Raw genomic sequence first — 12500 nt, forward strand, 5'->3', positions numbered from 1 at the left:
CCTAAGAGGAACATCTACCTGAAAATCTCCCCAAGGCTGTTTTGCAAAGGTAGATGTCATTTATGCCATTGATAGTCACTTAGCTATGCCAAGCCAGCTTTTAAACAGGGTAACTCCCAATGACTATTGGTGAATGCCCTGAGTCCTGCGCTGCAATGAATTCGAAGCTATATCTGGGTTTGGCAGAAATGAGTGTCAGCATTAGTGATGTCATTTATGGGTGTGACAGTAAGTTCAGAGACTGTGATATTGAACACAAAAGTTATAAAGGATATTGCTTATCTGGGCAATATAGTATATTGTCATACATGTGCCTCTTGAGTGTGGTATTTGATGGATGATTAATTAATCAAAGGAAAATACCTGTTGGCTTTTAGGGAAACAATCCCTATAAATAATATAAATAATCCACACTATAAACAATTCACAAGGAGGAATTGTTTATGCTAGAAAATCCACTCACTCAACGAATACCAGTTAAGCAGACTATCCAATAAAGTTATTTTTTTCCAATGTCAATGATTATAAATACTACCTTATAAAAAAATAATAACAATGGGACTTTGTAGCAAATGAAGCTTGTCCAGGAAATGCCTGTCTTTCTTATCTTTGAATGGATAAAGTTTGGTGACGTGCATACTACCAAAGATGATTAAATTTCAAAACTTTAAGACTTCAGTCACATGTCCAGAACCAGTAGCTTTGTTTTTGATAACTGCAGCTGATATTTGGAACTCCTTTAAAGATTTTTTGCTTAAGGGCTGAGTGAAAGATACTTTTTGTATTCGGGTCAGGTTGCTGAAGAAATGTTGAATCCCATTTTTCCCTTCTTGTCTGCCTGTCTCCTTTTTTGAGTTATATTGTTTTACTGTTGTTTTTTTTTTTTCCTTCTTCTTTTTCAAATTCCTAATTATTGATACAAGCTTGTATTTGTTCTTCTTGGATATTGGCTTTCGGTATCTCTTCTGCTTTTTGGCAGTGATCGTTCTAAAGCTGTCCAAAAGATTGTGGGCTTATGTCTGTGCAATTATCTATTCTAGTCCTACTGGCATGACCAACTCTGTTGTGGGTATAGATTTATGAATACATGCCATCCTGAAAGATTTGTCTAATCTAACTAATTATGCTTATTTCTATTCCATGCTCACCAAACAGCCTCTTTCTTGATCTGGCTTCCACTGTATGTCTGCCTGCATGGAAGAGTGCCTGAGTCATCCAAATGTGAGTAGTCTCATCCATGTGACCTCTCTATTTTAATTGTGTATAGTAGAATTATGAGCTTAGTGACTGGGAACCTATCCTGGTGAGATGGCTCTGCTCACAGTGTGCTGGCAAAACTGGATTTCTGAGCCTAGAAGATAAGAGACAGAACATGGAAAATTTTCACCAAGCTATGTTAAAGAGGAAGTGTGTATTCATGTTAGAATAAGTGTAAAAAAGTCATACTAATTTTGTAATTAAACTGGAAAATCATTATGAATTCATGACTTTATAAAGACCAATCTTGTCTAGGTCTCTCACTAATGTTGCCTGGCATCAGTGAAATTCTACTCATAACAATCTTAATGTAGAATAGTCTGGTAAATGTTCTAGCACCCTGAAGTTGATCTTTAAAACAATTTTCATTCAAAGGAATTAAAGCTTTTTGAAAACGATCTTATGTGTTAAAATAGGGGAAAGATGTCCCTGTAATATATTGCTGTTGCCAGAAATTAAAGATGTTTTAAATTTTCCTGGGTGGGATAAAGGATTTAGCTAAATGTGGTTTCCAATAGAATTTGTAATAATTAGGCCTCTGAAAGAGAATTTTAATTGTAGCTAATAAAGTTGAGTTGAATATGTGAAGAAACATGAGTTTTTAATGACAACAAATATGAAAATTTTTTAAATAAAATTAAATTATGAAAGTTTAATGCATAAGCAGTGCAAAATTAGGCCCTTATAACTATTTAATTAATTTTAATAAGTAAGAAAATGCTAATCTAATCTAAATACACATAATGTTTGTAAATTATGGCCAATTTTTTTCTGTATGTTTCAGCTAAAAAGGGAGATTTGAAGAGAGCCTTATTGTATCCAATACCATGTGGCAAAATGATAGATGATCTACATAACCCTGAAGGAAAGTTGTCTACATAAACTCAGTACCTAATCTCCTCAAGTATGAAGCTTTTGGATATCTCTTCTAGTTACAGAATGCTCACTATGGGTGGGAAGCAAATTTTAAGGGGAGGTGGAACACGCTGCAACCAATAATTCATTGACCTGGAGGCAAACGTAAATCAAGACGATCTTTGATGATTCCAAGATTTCAAGACAAGACATAGGCTTGGAATTTACCACTTATGTAGCAAGTAAACCTTCATTTGAAAAAAGGCCCAGCCCAATAAACACTGACTCAGGCAGGTTTCAATCAATTTAGAAGATGTAACCAGGTCCCCTGACACAACCAGAAATGAACAGTTCAATGAAATAGAATCTGCAATATCAACTAGTTTGAGATTATATTGTTTTCTTTTGGGACTAATAAAATCACTGTATATAAATGAATAAAACTATAACCCCAGGAAGATACAAAATAGATATAATAAAGACACCAAGCAAACATTTTGAAATACCTTCTCTAATAATTTTTTATTATATATAATAAAATATATTATACATACGATAACATATTTTAATAAGTATAATATATAGTGTCTTTAAGGCATTTGAGGTATTAAAAATAAGATGGCACATTAGACTCATGACTCTAATATTATGTTCAATATATAAATATTTAAAAATTTTTGATTTATAAAGTTGATTTTTGAAAATTTATTAATTATATAAGCAATGTTAAAATTGCTCCCTAGTACATAACTTTAATAAAAAATTTATTAAAAAAAAAAAGATGCACAGCAGGAAATGTCATTCTTAGACTATGGAGCCCCTTTGGCTTCTACGATTCTAGCAACTACCCTGATGGCAATCACCCCGACAAACCAATATATGAGAGGCCTTTACCCTCCCATGGAGGAGCTTTTGGGTCATCCAGCCTCTCTGGTTGGTGAGGTAGCTGGAATGGGAATGATAATTCAGTCCTAGTAATAAATAGATAAAATTCATTTCTTGAGTGTAAAGATTTTCCTCACTCTGCCCTTCTAAGAAATATTTTTAAAATTTTCTCTAGCTCAAAGTAATAATTGTTTACTTCCTAATCAATGGGAGAATAGTGATTTATGAAATTTTGTATGTCTGTACTCAGTGACTAAGATAAAAAATAAAGGAAAAATTGGAAATCCTCTAAACTCAGACCCTTTTCCTACATCACAGGTGCCTCTGAGAGAACGGCACACTCAGTCTTTTGTACAGCCCAGTAGAACATTTTCCTATGATCCTGTGTGTGCTTGAAACAAAACTGATTAGTTAAGTTCCATATGTTCAGTAAAAGTAAGCCATGAAAATTATCTAGAACAAGCACACTACATTTTCAGACCTATATCATAGTGTGAATAATATCAGGGTTTCAAAGCCTTCCCCGGTTTTTTCCTTTCAGTTAACTCAGTCTCGTTTCACTCACCCCCATCTCTTCCCTCCCCATCCTCACCACTTCATACTTACTCCCACTCACATGTCTTTGCCCACTCTTACCCTGTTACCTGTCTATCTTTTTTTTTTCTTTCCCATATGGATTCTATGTTTATATAGATGTTTTTAATGTTAAAGGAAATTCAAGCTTACAAATTCATCACAGGCCTGAAATAACACAACACGTCAAATGCATGCTCGGTAATGAGTGGCCAGGGTGTGTCATGCTCATTCTGTCACTGACTTAACCATCACCTCTCCAGGTGGCTATCAAAAAACCTTACAGGGTCAAATGACTCAACTGCAGGTGCAGAGAATCCACAATGCAATTGTCTTTGTTTTATGCTAAGATTACAAAATGCTCCGATAGTTGGGCATACTCCTACTTGGGCCACCACCACTAACACACTAATGTGTATTTTTACATACATGTACATACACCATCTCACTTAATTTTTGAAAAAACTCTTGCAAGCTAAATATTATTGACATTTTATATATAAGATGACTCCATCTCAGATTAAAGAAAGTGACCTCAAAATATACAGCTAGTAAGTAACAGAACCAGAAGTCCAACTGAGGTACTTTGTATTCCCAGTATTTCACATTGCACCATTCTGGTGAGCCACAGGTTTGTAGTAGGAATCATAGAAGAATGATTCACCCTGACCTAGAAAAGAGACTAGCAGCTTAGTGAACTCAGACCTCAGGAATAAAAGAGCACGGAGTCATCTGGATTAAGAAAAGGAGCTATGAACAGTGAATATTATACTTTCCAAAGATTCTGAAACCACCATTCCCATTGGTATGGTATCATATAACAAGCACAGTCTTTGACTTCAGAACAATCAGAATGTAAATTCCAGCTTTCCATTCTGTATGTCGTACCTTAGGCAAGTCCCCTAATCTGTGTGGGCTTCTATTTTCTCAGCATCACTTCATGGGATTGTTATAGGAGTAAATCAAGGGACAAACAGAGTAGGGGCTCAATAAATGTTATATCTTTCTGACCTCATGAACTCTCTTGTGTCCACTATTTTCTTTATATATCACCCCTTGTATCCCTGTAGTGACTAATAAAATTAATATCTTTAAAGTAAAATAACCCTATCAGCCTATTTAAAACAAAACTAAAGATAGGGACTTTGTGCATACTTTTTAGCATACTTTGAACAACTACGAGTGAAGAAACACTTAGAAGGATGTAAAATTGGAAGCATAATCACAACGGTAATGGATGTAGACTGAGTATCTAGGCCTGCACAAAAGAACAGGTGTCCTTAATACCCATTGCCTTTGAGTAGATTCTGACTTATAACAACCCTATCAGACAGAGTAGAACTGCCCCCATGAGGTTTCCAAGGCAGTTCTACTCTGTCCTATAGAGTCACTATGAGTTGGAATCAACTCCACAGCAATGGGTTTGATTTTGTTTTAACATTTGTGGGAGCAAAATGTCACATCTTTCTCCCATGGAGTGGCCGGTGTGTTTGAACTGCTGACCTTTCGGTTAGCAGCCGAGCTCTTAACCACTGTGCTGCCTTAAACACTTAAACACTTAATACATGGGTTAAATAAATGCTTAATACAGGGTCTTAATATACAGGAAGCCAATGAATCATAATCTGGCAGCCCTACCATGAGTAAATAGTAGCTTTGCTATCTTTTTTCATAGGTAAGAAAACTGAAGTCCAAAGAGGCCTCAGTTTCCCATAACTAGTATAGGTTAGAAGTCCTATTTGAACCCTAGTTTTCCTATTGCAAGTCTGGTGCTCTTTCCAATATGCTGCAACTTTATAAATCAATTTATTTTCCTGTATTTCTACTCCTGCAACTCTTCCTATTTTCATATAATAAAAATATCTGTCGTTTATTATAGAAATTAAGAAACAGTAAGGAGATACAAGAGCCCTGGTGGTACAGTGGTTAAAGCAGCTAGGCTGCTAACCAAAAGGTTGATGGTTCAAATTCACCAGCTGCTCTGTGGGAGAGAGATGTGGCAGTCTGCTTCTGTAAAGATTTACACCCTTGGAAACCCTATGGAGAAGTTCCCGCCTGTCCTATAGGGTCACTTAGAGTTGGAATCGACTCAACAGCAGAGGTTTTGGGTTTTTTTGGGGAAGAAGATACATATACCACCACTACACATCTCCCGCACAATTTCTGCTAGAGGTTTGGTAAGTTAGAGATCAAATGGTCAGAGCATCACTGCTTGCCTAGAGTGCCAGTGATCTCCAAATGCGAACTCCATCCAACAGGCACTTTGGATGGTCTTTGTCAAGCAATCTTATTTTCAGGAATATAATTACTTTGTTCAATCAAAGTCTCTCCAACTGCTGTAGAGACCTCATGATTTAGTTTCTATCAAAGCAATTCTGGTCCAAGTACAGAAACTTGCCTGATTTAAGTGAATATCAACAAAAATGATGATTTTACACTTTTCAGGGAAACAACAGCCTCAACAGCTCCTGTGTGTTCCTAGGGATCTTAACGGGAGGCTAACAGATTTATGGTCTCATTACTGCCTAAAGCAATAACTCTTCCAATAGGTAATTTTTATGCTGTGGGACCACAAAACATATGGGAATAAATGTTCTTGAATAAAGGAGCTGGCTGTCAGGTTTTTCAAATACAGCAGTTACTAAAACAATAGATTTTCACAAAGAAATCAGCTTCTTTTCTCCTTCTTAGCTTCTCTCCTCTGTTCCACCATTAATCCATCAACAACATTGTCTCTTTAAGTAGTGGGAAATATCATAAAAAGAACTGGTAAACATTAAGTGCAAACCTATAATGTTATATCCGATTTGCATTTTAATAATAAAAAATAAATAATCATTTCACATTTGTAATATTAAAATATATTCATATTTTAATAATAATGTGTATAGATAATACCTAATCTATATTACATTAATTAGTAATAATTCCCATTATTTGACACCATCTTATTTCCCCAGCCTTAAATAAAACTCAATGAACCACTGAGGAGTTATAGGCAAGTGGTTTTCTTATCAAGGGACGTATTTCAACAGAGATTAGATGGCTATTGGGTGTGGTTGTGAAATTGAAATAAATTGAAGATTTTAAAATGGATCCCTATGTTAGATATGGAATGACACTTAGAATTTCAGGGGCCCATGAAAACTAAGGGAATAAAAAGAAGAAAACAAATCTTTGCCAAGTAATTGTTTTGTTCTAGGCACTTCACCAGTTACTTTACCTTCGTAAAGTACTTATAAATTAGGAAACTGGGGTTTTGAATAGGAATAGATCAGAGTTTGAAATTAGACCATGATAAATTTAATTTTAAAGATTTTTTAAATGTACTTCCTTAACGCTGCATAATGAAGTTCAATAAATCAATATCATTAATATTTGGCGAACATTTGATTTTAAATTTGAGAGAAAAATGGAGTATTCAATCAAAAAATTATACAAATTATCCATAGATTAACTTTGGGCTGCACTACCCCAATCATCAATATTTAAGAGCAGTTTTCCCAACCATCTTAGTTATCTAGTGCCGCTATAACATAAATACCACAAATGGATGGCTTTAACAAACAGAAGTTTATTCTCTCACAGTCTGGAAGGCTATAAGTTTCAATTCAGGGTGCCAGCTCCAGGGAAGGCTTTCTCTCTCTGTCAACTCAGGGAGAATGTCCTAGTCATCAGTCTTCCCCTGGTTGATGAGTTTCTCACTGCAGGGACCCCAGGTCCAAAGGATGTGCTATTCTCCTGACTCTTTTTTTTTTTTTTTGGTGGTATGAGGTACCCCTGTTCCTCTGCTTGTTTCTTTCTTTTATATTTCTAAAGAGATTGGCTCAAGACACAACCTAATCTTGTAAATTGAGTTCTGTCTCATTAACATAACTGCCACTAATCCAACCTCATTAACATCACAGAGGCAGAATTTACAACATATAGGAAAATCATATCAGATCACAGAATGGTGGACAATCACACAATACTGGGAATCAGCCTAGCCAAGTTGATACATATTTTGGGGGCCCACAATTCAGTCCATAACATTCCACCCTTTGCACCCCTGCCCAAAAAAATTCACATCCTTGCCACATTCAACTCCAAGTCCAAAATCCAAAGTTTCCTCTTTATCTGTGAAATCCGGAGTACAAGTCATCTGCTTCCAAAGTACAATAGTAGGACAGGAACAAACCAGACATTTCCACTACAAATGGGAGAAACTAGAGGAAAAGAGGGGACCAGGCAATTCAGCAGAACACGTTACATTAGCCCCCAAGTCTTGAAAACAATCCTCTGTTCTCTGAGACTATTTACACAATGTCCCTGCCCTCCAGACTCTAGGTACTGGCCACACTCTTCAGACACTGAGTGGAGGCCCCTTGGCCCTGGGCTTCAGCTCTGCCTTTCAGGCTCACTGGAATGACAACTCTGCTTCCTTGGCTTTAGGCACACCATTCTCCTAGGCCATTTGAGTGGTGACTCCACCCTTAGAAACTCCAGAGGTCATGGCTTCATCCTTTGAGACCCCAGAGGTCATGGCCATACCCTTTGAGACTAAGGCAGCTCAGCTTCCTGTGTTCCTTGTCTCTTTAGCGTCTGCTTCCCGGTTCCTTGGCCTCTCTGCCCTTTGGGCCTCACTGCGTATGTCTGTCCTACTGGGGCAAGTGTTCCAAAGCTCTTCAGCTCCACCAACAAGTGCCTGGAGGCACCTCACTCCCAATACCAAATTCTGTCTTAGTTATCCAGTACAGCTGTAACAGAAATACCAGAAGTGGATGGTATTCTCCCACAGTCTAGGAAGCTAGAAGTACAAATTCAGGGCACCAGCTCTCTCTCTCTGTTGGCTCTGGGTGAAGGCCCTTGTCATCAATCTTCCTCTGGTCATGGTGCTTCTCAGCACAGGAACCGTGGATTCAAAAGATGCGCTATTCTCTTCACTCTTGTTTCTTGATGGTATGAGGTCCCCTTCTCCCTCTACTTGTTTCTCTCTTTTATATCTCAAAAGAGATTGACTCACTCATGACACAACCTAATTTGTAGATGAGTCCTGTCTCATTAGCATAACTGCCACTAATCCAACCTCATTAACATCATAGAGGTAGGATTTACAACACATAGAAAAATCACATCAGATCACAAAATGATGGACAATCACACAATACTGAGAATCACGGCCTAGCCAAGTTAATACACATTTTGGGGGGACACAATTCAATCCATAACACCAACCCTGCTTCCTTCCAGTTTCTTTCTATCAAATCATTCTATTTTATTGACCTATTACACTTATCGCTAATAAAATTATTTTTTTAAACATATTCACTGTTGTCTCCCCATCTCTAAAACTTATAAGCTCCAACAGAAGCAATTTTTTTTTTCTTTTTTTATTGTACTTTAGATGAAGGTTTACAGGACAAACTAGTTTCTCATTAAACAGTTAGTAACATATTGTTTTACGGCATTGGTTAATAACCACATAACATGTCAATACTCTCCCTTCTCAACCTTGGGTTCCCTATTACCAGCTTTCCTGCTCCCTCCTGCCTTCTTGTCCTTGCCCCAGGGCTGGTGTGTCCCTTTAGTCTCGTTTTGTTTTATGGGCCTGTCCAATCTTTGGCTGAAGGACGAACCTCAGGAGTGACTTCATTATAGAGCTGAAAGGGTGTCCGGGGGCTATACTCTCAGGGTTTCTCCAGTCTCTGTCAGGCCAGCAAGTCTGGTCTTTCTTTTTGTGAGTTAGAATTTTGTTCTACTTTTTTTTCCCAGCTCTGTCCGGGACCCTCTCTTGTGATCCCTGTCGGAGCAGTGAGTGGTGGTAGCCAGGCACCATCTAGTTGTACTAGGCACCATCTAGTTATACTGGACTCAGTCTGGTGAAGGCCGTGGTAGATGTGGTCCATTAGTCCTTTGGACTAATCTTTTCCTTGTGTCTTAGTTTTCTTCATTCTTACTTGCTCCCTAAGGGGTGAGACCAGTGGAGTACACTAGATGACTGCTCACAGGCTTTTAAGACCTGAGACGCTACTCATTAAAGTAGAATGCAGAACGTTTTCCTTATAAGCTATGTTATGCCAACCGAGCTAGATGTTCCCCAAGACGATGGTCCCCACAGCCCTTAGCCCAGCAATTCAGTTGCTCAGGGAGTTTGGATGTGTCTATGGAAGGGAAGCGAAGTTTTGTTTGTTCACTACTATAGCCCCAAAACCTAGAAAAGGACCCAACAGAGAATAAAACCCAATACGCATTTGCTGCACTGAATTTAGTCTTATCACAATTGCAATAATAAATAATACAGGTTGCCCATATAAAAAGTTGATAGTCTACAAAAGAGGCAGTATTACACAGTTGAAAGGGGCTGTGTTTTAAGTCAAATGGTTTACTCAGCACCTCCAAATTCATTGTCTCATTAATCTTCCCAACTTCAGTATGAAGCGGACACTGTTATCATTCTGAGTTTGTGGATGATAATCAAATACCTGGAGAATTAGCATCAGTTTCACAAAAATAAAGCCAGAAACAGAGATGAAACCAAGTCCCTTATCTTCAATTTTAAGTGAAATTATGCCTATTTTATCTCTTCCTATGTTGAACCAAACAATAGGAAGAGGCTAAGAAAAATTAAAAAATAGACAAGCCGAAACTTTAATGGAAACAATGCGAGTCACCAAGCTCTAGCCAAGAGGACATTTTAAGAACTACTGAAAACTGAGTTTGATAAGAAAATGATGATGGCTAATGGAAGACAACAAATTTTGAGCAAAAATGATTAAATTTGATATTATGCAAAGATATTTTTGTGCCACTAAGGGTTTTTGACTCCATGGCAATGGGTTTGGTTTTGGTTTTAAGGGTTTTTGAGTTGGTCAGCTATAAGATGGGAATCTTGGCTTCTGGCTTATCTTGTACCTCCACAGGGCAAATGTAATCTTTGGAAAAATGGGAACTAAGGCAATCATTTTTTTTTTCCTAGTTAAACTTGGTGTATTGTGTGTGCGTGCACATGTGATACATTGGATTGGCATTTTGCACATTCAGTGTCAAGCTACGAATTCTCAAATGTAAGACATATATTGTTAAACACCTCCATATGTTGTTGTTGTTCTTAGGTGCCATTAAGTCAGTTCTGACTATAGTGACCCTATGTACAACAGAAAGAAGCGCTTCCTGGTCCTGTGCCACCCTCCCAATCATTGTTGTGCTTGAGCCCACTGTTGCAGCCACTGTGTCAATCCATCTCTTTTTTCACTGACCCTCTACTTTACCAAGCTTGGTGTCCTTCTCCAGGGACTGGTCCCTCCTGACAACTTCTCCAAAGTATGTGAGACATAGTCGCACCATCCTTGCTTCTAAGAAGCATTCTAGCTGTATTTTTCCAAGAGAGATATGTTCTTCCTTTTGGCATTCCATGGTATATTCAGTATTATTCACCAACACCACAATCCAAAGGCATCAATTCTTCTTCGGTCTTCCTTATTCACTATCCAGCTTTCACATGCATATGAGCTGATTGAAAACACCATGGTTTGGCTCAGGCGCACCTTAGTCTTCAAGGTGACATCTTTGCTTTTCAGCCAATTTATACAATGCAATGCGTCATTTGATTTATTAACTGCTGCTTCCATGGGTGTTGATTGTGGATCCAAGTAAAATAAAGTCCTTGACAACTTCAGTTTTTTCTCTATTTATCATAATGTCACTTATTGGTCCAGTTGTGAGGATTTTTGTTTTCTTTGTGTTGAGGTATAATCCATACTGAAGGCTGTAGCTTTTGATCTTCATCAGTAAGTGCTTCAAGTCCTCTTTGCTTTCAGTAAGCAAAGTTGTGTCACCTGCATAGCTATTCAACGTTCAAGAGCAAGTTTCAGAGTCTCTTCTGACATCCATTTTGGTCTTTTTCTATCCTGTCTTTTTAATGACTTTTTTCTCTTCACGTATGATATCCTTGATGTCATTCCACAACTTGTCTGATCTTTGGTCATTAGTGTTCAATGTCAAATCTATTCTTGAGAGGTTCTCTAAATTCAGGTGGAATATACTCAAGGCTGTGTTCTGGGACTCGTGGACTTGTTCTAGTCTTCTTCAGCTTCAACCTGAATTTGCATATGAGCAACTGATGGTCAGTTCTGCAGGTGGCCCTTGGACTTGTTCTGACTAATGATATTGAGCTGTTCCATCATCTCTTTCCACAGATGTGGTCAATTTGATTCCTGTATATTCCGTCTGGCAAAGTCCACTTGTATAGTTGCCATTTATGTTGTTGAAAATAGGTATTTGCAATGGAGAAGTCATTGGTCTTGCAAAATTCTATCATGTGCTCTCTGGCATTTTTTCTATCCTCAAGGCATATAGTACTTAGCAAAAAAGCCAATGATCAAAGTAATACTGAGGAAAAAATGCAGAAGAAAAAAATGGATGCAACAAGAAGGAATCAGACAAAAAGAAAATTTCAGGAAAAAAAGATTAAAGAGAATTATTTGCAATAAAGAGAGAAACTTTCTTCTACTATTGTCAACAATTCTACTTATTCATTAGACAAATGCCATAAGCATCTGGAAACCCTGGTGGCGTAGTGGTTCATAGCTATGGCTGCTAACCAAAAAGGTCAGCAGCTCAAACCCACCAGGCGCTCCTTGGAAACCTTATGGGGACAGTTCTACTCTGTCCTATAGGGTCGCTATGAGTTGGAATCGACTCGACAGCAATGGGTTTTATAAGCACCTAGAATGTGCTGCAGTTAGGTAAATGGAGATAAATCACGCTCAAGTATGTTAAAGACTTTTCATGGAATACTAGTATATAAAAACAAATTAAATAAACTGTTGAAGACACTTTGACAAAAGACTGTACAAACACGGTAGGGGCACAAAAGTTGGAATGATGTATTTTGGCTATTTTGTCCTTATGTAAGAATCCAGTTAAGAACAACCATTACACCAACTTTG

This window comes from Loxodonta africana, chromosome 7, assembly GCF_030014295.1.
Source record: "Loxodonta africana isolate mLoxAfr1 chromosome 7, mLoxAfr1.hap2, whole genome shotgun sequence".
NCBI lineage: Eukaryota > Metazoa > Chordata > Mammalia > Proboscidea > Elephantidae > Loxodonta > Loxodonta africana.